At 27.2% G+C, this 16,121-nt stretch overlaps 1 long non-coding RNA gene across 1 annotated transcript in view; it reads right to left on the bottom strand.

Annotated features, from left to right (window-relative positions):
- LOC147816456 (uncharacterized) overlaps positions 1-15,289 on the bottom strand; it is a 28,041-nt gene extending 12,752 nt beyond the window's left edge. The window contains exon 1 of the long non-coding RNA XR_015433802.1: positions 15,012-15,289. This is a non-coding gene — a long non-coding RNA (uncharacterized LOC147816456). The remainder of the gene's footprint in view (positions 1-15,011) is intronic.
- Between the last annotated feature and the right edge of the window lie 832 nt (positions 15,290-16,121).

The raw sequence follows: 16,121 nt of genomic DNA, 5'->3' as shown, positions 1-16,121 counted from the left end.
TTAGGAATGTATGTTCATTTATCCAAAAAACAAGTAGACAAACTTCTTCAAAATTTGATAAAAAAAAAAAAAAAAAAAGCAATGGATACCCAACTGAAGTAATCAAATTCTATATAAAATCATTGAGTTACTTGAATGTTATTGTAAATAAATTTACTAAAAATGTTCTTTGTAAATTTATATAATTTTTACCATGTGCAAATCCGTTTCGGGCAAATCCGTGGCTAAAATTATGTGCAAAACAAGCAATTTATGTTTCTTTCTCTCTCTCTTTTCTATTTCATTTTATATTTTTTAATGTAATTTGTCTCAACCATGTAATTTCTCTCAACCTTATTAGTATAAAATTTAAGTTATCCAATATATTTTTACGTTGCGCACATCCAAATTCGGCGCACTCCTAGGTGACTAACAAATCAAATGAACTTCACATATCGCGATTCGTAATTACGCGTTTTAAAAATCATACGTTTTGATTCTTATCGCAATTTAAATGTCACATAGCGTAATTCGTATTTACGGGATCTTAAAATTGCAACATCGCATTAACATTAATGAGACTTAAAAATCATCCATCTCGATTCGTATTCACGAGATTTAAAATCACATCGCGATTCATATTCACGCGTTTTAAAAATCATACGTTGTGAGACTTCTCGCAATTTAAAAACCACACATCTCGGTTCGTATACACCACTCTATGGTATACACGCGATTCGAAAACCACGCATCGTGTTTTTTATTTACGAAATTTAAAAATCACATATAACAATTCATATTTTCAGCAATTTAAATATAACACATCGCTATTTCATAGCTGCCAAAATAGACAGGTAAAAAATCCAGTAGATTCAGCGAAAATAAATTTCATGATAATTGTTACCTAAGTTACTAAAAATTATACACATGGGAATATTAGAGATTTTTATACTTACCAGTCAGTCATGATTTTCATGTCAGTCATGATATTTTTAAGTCATGATTGGCATAAAATATGCTTGAAATGTTGTGCATTATGTTTACTCGTAATTTTGAATAGTGATAGGCATTTAATTCATAAAAAAAAGGAGAAAATAATTAAGATTTTTTAACTTATTTAAAAAGGGAATAAAAATAAACATTTTAGAACAAAAAGGAAAAACGTTTTAAAATGATTTCTGTAAAAGAGGCTCGCTATATTCAGAGTTTGAAAAAACCCGGGGATTTTTGAAAAAACCCAACCCTCCTGGGTTTTATTGAAAAAACCTGGGGAAAATTGGGTTTTATTTGAAAAAACACGGGGAAAATTGGGTTTTTTCATTTAGTGCTCATAAATTTTACTGTGAAAATATTTTTATTTATTAAATAGTGTTGTTATAAGTAAACACTAAAATTTCATCTGACTTTTACCTTTAATAAAATTAAACTGGAATAATATTTAATGGTCTTCCATGTTTTTATATTGCGATTAATAGAAAGTGAAATTAAAATTATGTATAATTATAAAGAGTATTAGTTGCTTGTCCCTTTTTCAAATATTTAGATAAATATATGCATTTTTTGATGCATTATAACATAGTTTCAAAAAACAAATTGATCTTAAAATTATAAAAAAGCATAGATAAAAAGTTATAGCTTATTTTTTTTACAATCAGAAAATAAAACTTTAAATTTGTTTCTTGTTGTTTAATGTATCACTTAATAAAAAAATTTTTTGTTTGCTTTCAATATTTTTAAACATGATTAAAAGAAACAAAATAAATTGTATTAAAATGAAATCTTGAAAATAATATTTAAACTTTCTCCAAATAGTTAAAAATTGTCAGCAGATGTTAAGAGTTAACTTAAAAAAAAGTTCAATTTTTTTCTTTATTATTATTATCATACAACACATTCAAAGTGTCTACATTTCTCTCTATACACTTTTACGAGTTTTGTAGCTTTATCTATTCCTAATCAATTTCGAAGTTTACTCTGCACCAAACCGAAAGTTGAAAAGTTTCTTTTGATAGAGACAGAGGATGCTGGTGCTGAGTGCAAAGAAAAAAGAATTGACAGAAATTTTGTGGAAGCTAGGAATTTTATTTATTTACTTATTTTTTTTTTCTTTTTTAATAATTTTCTAATTCTAATTTTATTAATTTTCCACTATTTTTTAATGAAAACTGTTGAATAATCATTGATTTTGGAACATATGGATATTACCTATTCAGGATCGGAAATTTTGAATGCCATAACACGTGGCAGAAATTCTGGATGATGCTTAGAAAGACAGTTTTCTGCTAATTGGTCTTGTTCATCATTTAAAAATTGTCCCCTTGTTTCGGGATCCAGGATGCATAAGCTAATAAATGATGTGGCTGAACTGCCTGATTGAATTTTTTTACAAAATGTTTATGGGGTTCTAATTCATTACACGATAGTAAGCTAATTCATATTTCAACAGCTTCTGAAATTGAAATGTTTTCTGATTGAAGCTTTTTTAAAGCTTCAAAAACAATTGATATCTTTTTTTTCCCAATTGATAGTTTATTGGTAAAGCGCAACATTATTTAATATTTTTGACATATTATTATTAGATTCATTTTGATGTTCAAGAACAATCTCTTCATATTTATGGTAATTATTATCATAAGTTTTTACCCGCTCACAATATGAATTTCACCTAGTATCGTTTAGTCATCAAGCAGTTTTTTTCATTTGCCCATCCATGTGCTTGATGCACATTTCTAATATATTTGTTAACTTAAACCATGTGTTCAATGATAGTATTAGGAGATGCTTCTTTTTGAACCAAATTAAAAAAAAAAAAAACCACCAAGTGGGTTTTTTCAAAGTGGGCCCACTTGGGGAACCCTGGTTATATATATTTTATATTAAGTTTAAATAACGCATTATCACTAATACATATTTGAATCTTCTTTATTGTTAAGTACATTACATTTCATAATTTTTTAACTCAAGAATTATAAAATATAAATGCAGTAATATAAAAGGAACAAGTTTATTAATCTTTTTGTTTTCACACACATTTATTTACTATATTTATTAAACATATGGATATTACCTATTATAAAATTATAATCTGTAAATATTTATAATCAGTAAAAACTACAATTTCATCTGACTTAAGTTAAATAAAAAACTGAAATAAACATTTAATGGTCTTACATGTTTTTACAATAAGATTAATAGAAAGTGAAATTGAAACTACTTATAGTTATAAAGAGTATCAGTTACTTGTCCCATTTGTTTTCAAATTATTAACTCTAGGAAAATGATTTCATTTTTAGATAATTTTAAAAAGCTCTCTTATTAAAAGTTTAGCTTTTTTTTTAAGAGCTTTTTTTTTATGAAATAATAATAATAACCTGTTTATTAATATATAAAGCATGCAACTATATTTGAAACATTGATCTTTTCAGACTATATTATTTAAATTTTTATTTGATTTAATATTATTAAAATATTACTTTTTGAAAAAACCCACTTGAAGTTTTCAATAGTACCTGCTATAAAATTATGTGAATATTCGAGTTTCTTTTATTTTACTAATACATTAAAAACTTAATCATATAAATCATGTAACTCTATTTGACAAATTTATGCTGTACAATAAATTCTATAAAAATAAATGCGAAACAATAAGTTTTAGTAAAAAAAAAATTTTTTTTTTTGTTGAAAAAACCCATTTATCATTCCAAGTGGGTTTTTTCAAGGTGGGCCCACTTGGCGAACCCTGGCTATATTAGACATTAGTAATACTTCTTTAAATTTTCAAGCCAGCAATAATCCGTGCATAATTAATAGCAATAACTTAGCTAGTTTTTTAAAAGGTTTAACATGACATATCTGAAAAAAATGGTGAATTATATAAGCCTACGAATTGCTTAGAAATCACAATGAATAAGATAAAAATCTACGAAATTGAGTTTATTAAACCAAGAATCACAATAAATAAACTTCCACTTGAAAATATTTATTCGCTGTCTGGAGCAAGTTGCCATTTTTGAGTATATAAATAAAACTATTTTTTTGTGTTCTATATTGCATTAATTTTTTCAAACCATTTTAGTTACGATAATAATATAAAAACAATAAAAAATTTACTTGAATTATGTGTTTACTCGAATTATGTGCTCCGCGGTCTCTGGTGACCCCCATGGCATTCAACGTGTTAAATGATAAAAAGTATTTAGTGCCTAGAACTACCTACTATAGCTGTCAACATGTTTGTCGAAACACTTGAGAATGCGGTCCTTCATTAGTCAATTTGCTGTGCATGAGGCCCTTCAATCAGAAAGGTTGTGCACCCCAACTAATCTCTTTCTTCTTTTTATTTATTTATTTTTCATTATTATTTTTATTATTATTATTTTTTTTTTTTGAATTACAAAAAATGGTGGTTCCCCTGAAGTCGTCTAAAAGTTATTTCGTAATTTAGTAAAGAGTTTTGAATAAAACATTTTATTGAATAAATAACATTTTATTCAATAAAACAAACACAAAAACAAAAATTATTTTGTTTGTTTTAATCTTTTGGATTATGAATCTTGAAACAGTGAAGAACATAATTAGATGGAAAAAAATTGATTTTCCGACCTACCTAGATGTATATGCCTTGGGGGGGTCATGACTCCTATGATCCCCCGCTAGATCCGCCACTGGTATAAAAGTAAATGGAGTATTTATATTTATCAAAAAAATTCTGATCTGAAAATGGCTAATTTAAATAATGACTGGATAAAACTGTGAGAGAAGATTTAGAATAATTGTATATTTATATTGTATATCAGAGAAAAATTTTTGATGAAGTCACAAAAAAAAAATAGGAAATGCTCCCCTTGAAAGAAATTTCCCCCTAGAAATTCGAGATAATTGCCTGTTTTAGACAATTTATGAATAGATAGCCAACAAAGTGATGGGTCTGTTGATATCCGACATTTAAAAAAAAGAAAGAAAGAAAGAGGACAAAAAATCCCAGGACCATAAATACGATAATGACAATTTCAAACTGCCAAGACCATTTTCCCATAGCCTAAACTAAGGCGGCTATTTTTAAGGTATCAAATGACTACGTGTGTGGTTCGAAGAAAAGGAATGACGGAAAGAACGTTTAATTGCTTATTGAAGGAAAGGGTGACAGTGACAATTCTTGTAGTTCTCTAAACACCTGCTTTATTTTTTTTTACATTTCATTTTTTTGCGTATTTTATTTTTTACTAATTTTCTTTTAATTATATAATATAATAAGTTGTCTTTGTGTAAATATTTATGAAGTTTTTATGGTTAAAAATATGGACCATGCGATCCAAGAAAACCTAAATTTCTCATCTTATTGTTTGTTTCTTTTCTTGTAAATAATATAAAAAGGAAAATATATTAAATAAAATATACATACAAATTCGTCCCACCACAATTATTATAATTTATCATATCTTCAAAATATGAATACTACTTCTGTCTATCAACTGAATAAATTTATTTTCCTTTTTAAACACATTTTCGATTTTTTAAAACCGTATAAGTGGAACAAGTTGATAAAAAAGCTAAACTTCAAAACTGCTCTAACATTCTTAAATTTTCCATTTTTTTTTTTTTTTTTTTTTTTTGCAATTTAAAGTTTTATTAATATATATATTTAGACCATGATAATCTCTACTGTAACCAATGTTTAAGATTGCTTTCTGGCATTATTTTTAATATTGTATGTTTCATCTCAGATACCCAGATCAATTCAAATTCATAGTAAAAAAAAAAACATATATATTGTTTTTGCTTTGCTAATGTTCGCAGTACATATTTTTTTTTCTCGAAACATTACTTATAAATTTATTATTTTGAGTTTCCATTTTAAGAGTAGATAAGAAGCATTTCTAAGAAGTACGAAATTTTACATAATAAAAGAAAAAAAAAAACGAAAGATGTTAGGTATCAAAAATTGTTGGTCTTATAATGAAATTAGGTTGTGAATTTCTATGCGATAAAAGTTCTATTTATTTATCCATTACTATGATTCTATAACATACTGTTACGGTTCATGTTTACAGAATATTTTTCGCAGTTGCAGCAAAGTAATTACTTCGACAATTTGATTTTTTTATGTTAAAATATTTGATTTACAAAATTTTGATGCAATGATTTGATAATGTAAAAAATGTGATTTTTGATGTGAAAAAAAAATCTGTTGTGCAGGTTTGCAGTTTTTGTACATGTTTTTATGTGCTGCAAATTTTTTAAAAAATATTTGATTATACTATATTTTTAATTACATTGTCATTGTAACTGGAAAAAGAAGTCATAAAGTTACGTAAAGGTTTTGTTTGCAAAAATTTATTTCAAAATTTTACGTCAAATAATTTTTTTATTCACTAAATTAAGAAAAAGTAGCTGTGTTTAAGTATCATTTTTCTAAATTTCGTTGTGGAAGAGAGATAAATTTGCGAAAATATGACCACATACTTCGCATCACTTATGATTTTTCTTATCTATATATCGACATGAGATTTTAAGATTTAAAATACATAAAATGTAATATGAATGCAAGCTAGCTTTTTAATAAGGAAAGAATTACAGGTTCCTTAGTTCTTATAGTCTTGTATAAATACAATGTCAATTCACAATGTGAACCGGATGTTCGTAAACGGTGAAAAACGCCTTAAAAAGAGTGCCCATTAAAACTAATTTAATTTTAAAATCAAATGTAAGAAATAAGTAACAATAAAATCAAATTTTCAATTATTGAATTGGGTTTAGTGCAAGTAAACTTTATTTTGTACATCTTATAACGAAATTTGTAAAATTAATTAGGAAATAAGAAAAGTACTGAAAATTTCAAATTAAAAATAAATAGTAAATTTAAGAAAGATATTTTTACTAATTGAATTTAAAAATATGTTTAATAACTAATAAATAAAATCTTTAATGACAATGATTTAAGTTTGAGCCAATTAAAACTATTATTGAAATAATATTATTATTTCTGGCACTAAAAATAAATTTAATAGTTGTGCTTAATTTTTACTTGTAGCTCGTGTGTATATCGAATTGAAATAAATAAATAGTTGATTAAGTTATTTCCATTGTCCATTTAACTTTTTCTTAAAATAAAAATTAGTCATTCTTCATAAACAAGTGGGAAAAATATTGTTGTTCCTGTTATTTTATTATAAGCACAAGACTACTGGGAAACGTGGTCCAATTTAACCTGATTTTGCTTTCTGTGTGTAACAAACCCCTTCGAAAAACAACACAAGCGTTATATTGCCAGCATTCGATTTCATGAATTCAAAGGCTCCGAAAAGGACCATCGTGATTGTCTCCAACATATGGGTTGAAATACAAAGCTAAATTTTATGATAAGAACCACTTTAAAGACAAGTGTAACCAATTGATTTACAACAGAGAACATCCTTTCATCTCAGATATCTTTAAGCAGGCAACTATTCTCTTTAGCCCTGCTCATTCCCTCTCCTTTCTTTCCTTTTTTTTTTTTTTTTTTTTTTTTTTAAAGAGAAAAGGTTCGTTACTCAGAAAATTCAAATAGTCTTCTTTTCAAGACCGGATGTTCGAGTGTAAGGGGGGGGGTAACCAATAACATTATTTAAGACGTAATCAGTAACTAATTTCTCGTATTTACACCCCCCCCCGTACACACACACAAATTAAACATTTTGGTAAACACTTTACACCTTAGCTTGCAGTATTTTGTTTCAACTTCGTTCGTGCTTAGATTAGTTTACATCTTTCGCATTGTTTATCTGATTTGGCAGATTTATCTGAGTCATTTTTTCTGATAAAACGATTTTTACATAAATATAATATTATTATAATGTTTCTCTAAAATGTAATTATAGAGATTTCATACTATAAGATTATATTTTAGTATAAAAAACAGAAATAAAAAAATTTAATCAAAGTTAGTAAAGTGAAAAAATCGGGAAAAATTAGAAATTGGTATTTTGTCATTTAAAGTATGTAACAAGGAAAAAAATTTCATTTTCACGATTTTTTCTTGCTTTTTTAGGGTAAAAAAAAGAAGAAAATTAATATAGAAATAGCGACTAATTGGCGTTTAATTGTAGAATTGCTCATATACATGGATATATATCGATATGTTGTTGTTGAATTTGGATATTTGTCCCTCAAAATATGGATGGTATTCGCAATATGGAAATTAAGGTCCCAAAAGTTTTTTTTATGTCGAAAGTTTGGGCTCCTTCATTTAATTGCATTTCGCAATGTCTCGAGAACTTTTGAAACGAATTGAAAAATTTTTGCATCTAATAATGAAATTCATTTACCTAAAAATAATTCACTGTCAAAAATAGTTTGTTTTTTTAAATTATTTATTATTAATAGTCGGAACAATTTTGAATAAATAATTAAATTTTAAAGAATATTAATTTAAATGGTGATTATAAAATTTGAAGGAAATCTGTCGAATAGTTCTTGAAAAATTAAAATGTTAAATATATAACTTTTTTAAAATTGAATAATTCAGTTGTATTTGACTAATGAATTGAAATGAATTTTATTATTGTGTGCTAAAAAATTTTTAGTTCGTTTCAAAAATTCTCGAGATATGGTTATTTATTTCGAGAGTCAAGAATTCGAATAAATTGAAAATAAAAAGGTATGCTTTTTTTAGAAAAAGTACGTGTCTGTTTTTCTAATTTAAAGTATTTTGAGTCTTAGTATATAAAAGTTCAAACTTTCGATCATAAGTTATTCAAAGTGTTTACTTTTTTGCACATTACATATACACAAACAGAAGTTATTATTTTTTTTAATATTAATTTCAAAGTTTTCAATTGATTATATTATGTAATTTTTTTTTGTTTTAATTTGAATAAATATTTTCTTAAAAAAAATTTTGATTTTTTATTTTGAATTAACTCGTCACTTAATAGTAGATATATTTTTAATTGTTAGAGATGGACACCAAAATATTTTCAGTGCTTAGGGCCTCAAGAGGTCTTAATCCAGCCCTGAATGAGCCCTGTTATGGATGCTCCGAAAATGGTTCATTTATCTGGTTCTTCTTTAAATGTTCAGATTTAAATGTGACAACGTCTAATTTTTTCCTCTCTCTTCTTTAAATATAAAAATGTCATGTGTACATGTATATAAAAATGTCACGTTATTCAAGCTAGTCAAGCGCGAGCTCTTAAAGCATATATCTTGAGAAAGTGAAATTATTTGAAGCAAAATTTTATTTATATATATAGATATATGTTTTCACCAATAAAAGCACATAGAGCCGCGATGGCTCAGGGGATAGAGCGTTCGCCTTCCAATCGGGCGAACCGGGTTCGAATCCCAGTCGATACGAATTCCGCATCCGGCTTGCACCGACCACAGTGCTGACATGAAATATCCTCAGTGGTTAGAGTCCTCTTGCCGTCAGGCTAACCGTGGGAGGTTCTCGTGGTCTTCCTCTCCATGTATCGCAAATGCGGGTTAGCTCCATCAAAAAGTCCTCCACGAAGGCAAATTTCTCCCAATACTCGATCCAGGAGTTTCCTTGTCTTCTGGATTGGGTTCAAAATTTCAAGGCTACGGAGTTGAACATTAGTAGTCTTAAACCCATTAAGTTAGGTCGGCTGTTCAACGACAGTTATAAAATAAAAAAAAGCACATAAAATCTTTTATTAAGTTCATATATAAAAATGTCACGTTTTAAGTCTGTAATTCAATTTTACTAGCCTGCAGCGCATAGTACTTTTTGCTAAGTTCAACTCTTAATAACTTTCGAACTAATCACCAAATGTTAATTTTTTTAAACTTTTGTTCTCACTGTAAATTTGTCTACACGCCTATCATAACTTGAAATTTCTATATCTTATAGCTTCTGAGCAGGAAAACAAAGTTGATCTCTGACAGTAGTAACCCTTGTGATTCTTTTAATAGTCATTATAATATATAATATTTTCGTCAACCAAGTAATATTTTTAAATACTTTTTTTCAAATAAGGCAATTTCATGTTTAATGACTAACAATAAAAAAATAACAATTCGCTTCTTGGTATATTGAAAATGGAGTTAAATATATAAGAGCCCCACTACCTACAATAGTTTAAGATCCCGGTAAACTTAAATTCTGCACAGCTTGCAGTTATGCTTATTCTAATAACGTTAAACCACTGGGAAGGTCAACAGAAGAATTACATTAAAGAAATAAATAAAAAAAAAAAACTTTAAATTATTTGAACTTGATAATTTGTATATGCTTTGTCTTTCAGTTTTGGCTTGATTTCGTAGTGTTCTTCAGTACAGTTTTATTTATTTATTTTTAACCCCGTACGAAGGACAAAAATTTCGCTAGTATGAAACAAGATGCTGCTACTTCCTTCAAAGTGCTTATAATGCTTCTAGAGGTCCTACAAAGGAAAAAAAATTAGAAATCAAAAACATAGCTTTAAAAAACGAAAAATATGTAAAATTTTCGTGATGGTTAAAACGTACATTTTCTCACTTAAAAATACTCATAATAAATTTTCTCACTAATAAAGTAAAATCAACGAGAAAAGCAATGAATATTAGTAAAAAAAGAAAAAAAAATACATACATCGGTAATTACTAACTTTTTTTGCATTTCCGTTTTGTGCGTGATTGCGTATTGGTGATTAATGACGATTTATGTAATTTATTTTTTGTTATACCCTATACGATGAACAAGTGCAAATGAAAAAAAAAAAAAAATAATGCTATAACCTCGCATTTTTAAATAAATTATTTTAATACTAGAAGAACATTTATTTTCTTGAATGGATTCACTAAAATTGTCTTAATTCTATATATAATAACGAATAATTTTTATTTAAAAAGCATTTTCAATTAGATTGAGAAGAAGTAAATAATATCAGTTTTGTCAGACATCAAACAAAAACTTCGGGAGCCTAAATTTCGAAAAATATAAGGGAATTTACGATGGTAATAGAAGTAAATTATGAGAGAGGCGAAAATAATTTTTCGTCGCTGTAAATTTTCTATTACTTTTTTTCTAACTTAAAAAACGTATTTTTATCTTTAATTTATTTTTCTCGTTTTAGTTTTGTGTATGTTAGCAGGTTTGCGTCGGAAATAGCTCAAAATTTCAATTAAAAAATTTATCTTACAACTAAAAGACAATAACAGAAATCGTATGTATCTTTGATGCTTGAATAACTGAATTAAATTTTCTTAATCTGTCTCATACGTACATGAGTGACTTACAGCTCCGTTAGCTTGACAATAAATAAAATTTCAAATTTTCACTTCTCTTAATTTCCAATGCCATTTTTTACTCTTAATACTACTTGGCCCTAAATTATGTTTGTATCCTTATGGAAGTTTTATTTATTTATTTAATTTACATTTATTTACTTTTTAAACGATGTATTAGTTTTCATTTAAAAAATGTTATATTGTTAAAATTTCTTTAATGCTACAAGATGTTTCAAAAATAACTTTTGTCCAAAAATGTAAGAGATAATCTTTTCTGGTATTTTATGCAGAAATAACGCTAGTCACAATATTGACTTTCTGATGACATTTAAAACAATATTGATGTTTTGGAAATTTTGATGATTACGACTCTATGTACTTGACTTATTTTATTTATTATTAATTTTTTATTAAATGCAACTTTTACTTTCCTTAAAAATAATATTAAAAATATTCATTGAAATAAATATAATTATTCTGGGAATTTTTCCACAAGTTTGATGTAGGATAAAAATTAAATATTATGATATTGGGGATTATATTTGTGAGGTTAATTAATAAGTTTAAGTAAATCATTCATAGTTAATTTTATTTGAAACTCTTAGGTGAAATTTAAATTCTTTTATGAAGTTATATTTTATAGATGTAAGACAGTGAATTCAGAAATACTAATTTTCTACTTTTTAGGGGAAAATTTCTTCCCGTGGTAGCCAAGTTTTAAAATTATTTTTATATAGTCGCATATTGGTATAATTATTTGTTTTGTGAAAATTTGATTTAAGGATTTTTTCCACACCATGTAAATGATTAAAAAGTTCAAATGAAACTTTTCTTTGTACCTCTTATTGTGATAATATTAAAATGTTGGCAAGATACCAAGAATTTTACAGTTTTTAGCTTTTAATTGTATATCACTCTAGAAAATATTTGTCAAACAGCATAGTAGTTTGCAGTGCAGAGAAGCCTCAGTTAAATTAGAAATACAAGTACTTTTACATTGATCTGATGCATAGCATTGATAGGCTTCGGTGTTTTCTCAAAACAATTTTATTTTTCCAATCTCGCAGACATAACTTCGTCAAAAAAAAAAAAAAAAAATTATTTCCGATTTGATTTGATTTAATTTTCAACAACATCTATATTGCTGAATAGAACTGTAGCAAGAAGAACCGTTTCTTTTTATGCCATTTACGATTATACTTTTTATTTATTTATTAAATTAGGAGTTTATTCTTGAAATCTAGGCAATGTGACTCATATTAGTAATATGCACAGAAACAAAATTTTTACGAGAATACAAATGTTTTTAATAATTTAAATAAATGTTAAGTGAAATGAAAGTCGATATTACCGACAGTTAACTGATATTGCATCTCAACAATTCGACTTAAGTTTCTTTAAAGATATAATCATGATTGATTAAGTAAATTTCGTTAAAAATAGCATAAATATTAAAGAGCAAATATATTGGTTAAAGTTCTATTGCCTTAGTATATAAATACACTGTCATTTCATAAATAATGAATTGCAGGTAATTAAAATCTGATTCAAAAGAAAGACTAAGAAACTGTTGCGTCATAGCACTTCAACTAATTTTATAAGTATCTATTAAGTAATTAAAATTATGTACAATAACTTCTATATATTACTTCGTTGAATCAAAATAGTCATCTGTAACTTTCAAAGTTTAAATTATTTTAAATCTATGGATTGCTTTCTTAGACCAATTTCCTAAGTTACCAATAATTTATTATTATTTGTGTAAAAATGTAAATTTTTTGTGAAAAATTTCTTGTATTTATATCATTTTATATTTTTTATCATTTTTAGTGACACTATAAACATTTGCACTTTTTGACTCGTATAAAATAAAATTAGTTTCTGAAATTGCAAACTATTGAAGTAATTTCATTACACCGTTACTTCGCACACGTTATTCAAGAACCTAGATTTTGTACACGTTATTAAAGAACGGGGAATCGGAACCGGTTACTTTATAACTGACATATTTTAGCTGATAAGTTTCAAGGAGTAGTCAGGAGATTGGAGCCAATGAGTGGAAAGATGCGCAAATGACAAGCGCATATGAAAACTGGTTTCCTCCGACTGAAACGTTATCTTCCTTCTTCGGTGACTCTCCGCCAACTTGCCGTAGTTATGATAATATCCCCGATAAAAATTTGCCTCACGAAATAATAAAAGTAAAACTTCCTCAATAATTATGAAAAATTAAATAAACCACGCATTTAAACATTTAGTAATGTATGTAAACATTGCTAATGAGATATTAAAGATAATGACGGGGTTCAAGTACACTTAAGGAGTCTCCATACCGACTGCAGCAGCAACAAATCGCATGTTGCAATGACTTCGCGCATGCGCACTTCTTTCATCCTCCCTCTGTTGCAACAACCAGCGATCGCCGTCGCACTGGTTTCAAGAATTGGATGGAGTTCAATTTTCGTCGCTGTTGCAGACTCTCAGAGATTCAATCCGATTCCTATATATTTCTAATCTCAAAGGGAAAATACGATGAAATCACGTATGATTTTAATGTTAACGTCATTCAGAGCATAGTGACTTATGTTTAGATAAAATATTTGAATATATTTGAAAGACATTAAAAGACATTTTTATTACAAAAATGTACTTTAAATGTTCTTATTTATAAAAATCTTCGTTGAAATTTTTATTAAATATATATAAAATAATATAAATTTTTAAGAACATTGATTAAAAATATATATTGATAGGTCTTGATTTAGAAACAGTGTTTCTAATTTCATAAATTCCTGAGATAAATTTTTAAAATTCTAAAGTGGGATTAATCTGCTAATCTCACTTAGGTTTAAGCTATTTTAGTGCGTTTTGTTAATTATGAAAAATGCATTGAATAGGTACTTTTCTTTAATTCTCTAAAAGTATTTTGAATTAATTGCGAAAAATTAATAGTATAAATCTTTTCTACTATTAGTATATTCCTCATAAATTCCTATCAACTTGCGAATGTAAGAAAAAACTATATTGAAGCATTTGCATATGGAAATAAATTCATTTTTATCACGTCTATATAAAATGTTAAGTTGCAAACTTGATATATTTGTAATATTCAAAATATTGTTCTCAACAATGTTCTGAAAAAAAATTTTTTTTTCCTAACATGACCTTTTGATAATAAAATAATTTCTATTTTTCATTTTCCCTAACTTTTTTAATTTGAATTATTTAGTATTCCGGCAATTTAGTTTATTTAACAAAATAAAAATACGTGTTATAGTCGGAAAAATTTATACTGAAAAAATGCATTTTTTTCCCATAAAAAGATTAGTTAAGTATTAAAAATTAGTAGACAAAATTATAAGACAAAAATTATAAAAAATAAATAATTTCGTATAAATTATTGATACAATATTTGCAAAAATGTGACGCAAAGTTTATTTCGACAATTTATGAAGCATCTTGTACTGAAATCATAAAGTAATATAAATATAAAAAATAATATAAATATAAAAAGTAATTCATATGTATAAAATAATTTTTTAAATACAAAAAATAACGATAAAATGAGCTGTGGAACAAAAACTAGATACAGAAGAAAAGTGCGCATACGCTAGCCAGGAAACAGGTTTGTTGTCGCATGCGGTGTGAAGGTACATGCAATCACTTGCAACAGACACACTGCAACAGAGGGGAAAAATCGTGTTTCGCATCACTGTTGCGTTCGGTGTGTAGACACCTTTTATAAATCAAATATATAAATAGATTATAAAAAAAAGAAAGATAAACAAAAAAGAAACTAATAAGATATTTGAGCTTATAAATACCTTATTGTTTAGATTTCACTAGCAGAATTGCTCTTGTCACTGGATAAAAGAAATAACATTAACGGCAAAGTTGAAGTTAACACGCATGCGCTGAACGATGATCCTACAAGACTCCTAAAACACTCCTTTGAAAGGCCTGTCATATTGCTGTCTATTTGTGACATCCTACGAAATTCTTTCTTCTGACACTTTACGGATATGACTGTTCCAGGAGTGTTCGGAATGTTTTGGGATGTCTTTAGGACGAAATTTGCTGTATGGGCAGTTGGTGAGCGCTTGATACCAGATACCTCAGACTACCTATCAGCACCTTGTGGACTCAATGCCGCGACGGATGCTAGCAGTTTTGAGGGCTAAAAGTGCTCCTACATATTATTAGCAGGGTGGTCATAATGTAAAGGCTCTTCGGTGTATATATATGTGTATATATATATATATTATTGTTGGGATAAGATTTACAGTTAAGCTAATTTTTTGTTGCTCATTTTGTACTTTTTTCTTACAAAAGATTTAGGAAAATATTAGTGCGGGGAATATGGTTATAATTAATAATCGGTTTAATCAATGGATTTCATCAACTGATTTATCGTATACTGATCTCCATACTGATGTTTTTTTAAGGTTAATTGCTACTACCAAATATATCGTACACTGATGTTTTTTTCTCTCGATTAATTGCCAATAACCGCTACAGCTTACACAAATATGTTTCTTAAAGGTTATCTTACATACGAAAATCGATATTTATAACAACCTAACAAGCCGATTGAAGTGAAATTTGAATTTCTAAAAGTATAAGTTGATTTATTAAATAATGAAAAGCTTATCAGTAACATTTTATTGTAATGAACAGAATTATAAATAAGTAACAATGTAAAAATGTTTTCGTAATTTTCTTATTCGCTTTAAAATTTACCTATTCACTTTTGTTCGCATGCAAAATGATGCTGTCTGAAGTTCAAGCGTAGCTGTCAACGTTTCCAAATTTACTCTCCCAATTTCACGTAAGGATTTGCCGTGAAGCTTGTAGTTGACTTGGCGATCTCTTAGCATCTCCAAAGATCTCGGCAACCATATTTTTAGGCCATTCTCACTAAATACAATTTTTCG

The sequence above is a fragment of the Parasteatoda tepidariorum genome, chromosome 1, assembly GCF_982258835.1.
Source record: "Parasteatoda tepidariorum strain Cologne lab strain chromosome 1, Ptep-v5.0, whole genome shotgun sequence".
Classification (NCBI taxonomy): Eukaryota; Metazoa; Arthropoda; class Arachnida; order Araneae; family Theridiidae; genus Parasteatoda; species Parasteatoda tepidariorum.
Note: the sequence above shows the minus strand (reverse complement) of the source record. Positions and strands in the feature narration are given on the sequence as shown.